This window comes from Lissotriton helveticus, chromosome 5_1, assembly GCF_964261635.1.
Source record: "Lissotriton helveticus chromosome 5_1, aLisHel1.1, whole genome shotgun sequence".
In the NCBI taxonomy this organism is placed as follows: Eukaryota; Metazoa; Chordata; class Amphibia; order Caudata; family Salamandridae; genus Lissotriton; species Lissotriton helveticus.
Genome location: NC_136065.1, coordinates 2,045,842,378 through 2,045,843,169, shown reverse-complemented (window position 1 = coordinate 2,045,843,169; position 792 = coordinate 2,045,842,378).

Sequence of the window (792 nt, the reverse complement as noted above, 5' to 3'; positions counted from 1 at the left end):
CTAAGGGCACGTTTCATTTGAGAGCTGGTATATACGATAATCGACACCCCAACATTTTACCTTAAAGCAAGGACGTTTAAAGTTATTTTATTTAATGTTTTCGTTTTAGCAAGGTTTTTGTTTTTTACTTTGCATTGGTCAGTGCTGCTATTTCTTCCTTTGCAGGATGTTTCTACAGGTTTACCACTGTGGCAGCAGTTCTGCTTGCAGCTTAATGAAAACTTCACGGTGTGCTTTCTAACCAGTGTGTGTGGTATAATGCCATATTCTACTGTTGGTCTGAAACCCATTAAATAGTTTGTCTACACTCTGCAGAGGGCTCACAGATTAATTATAATATAAGAATAGCTTAGAAAGGCAAATGCTCTTTTTGAAGTTAGAAAATATTAACTGTGATCTGTCCTACTGAAGGAAATTAAGTCCTAAATAAATATGTGGATAATGTTGAAAGGCTATACTGTTTGCAGTGCTGCACTATAGAAATCCCTGTAAAAGTACAAAACACGACATAAGATCTTTGTAAAGCAATATGCCCTCCTCTTGTACCACTGTCGAAAAACATCTTAGATATGTCATCCTTAAATGACAAGCATCAGACTAAATTCCGTGGTTCAGTGGGATATTTTAAAAACTTATATTAGGTGCAGCATTACAATATAGCTTGTATTATTAAAAAAAAAAGTACAAGCACAAAACGATCCACAGAAAGTGAAAGACGAGTAGAGGTAAGCAACATCAAATTTTGATATCCATATATCAATGCTTCAGATAATCGCTAAAGGTCTCCTCCCT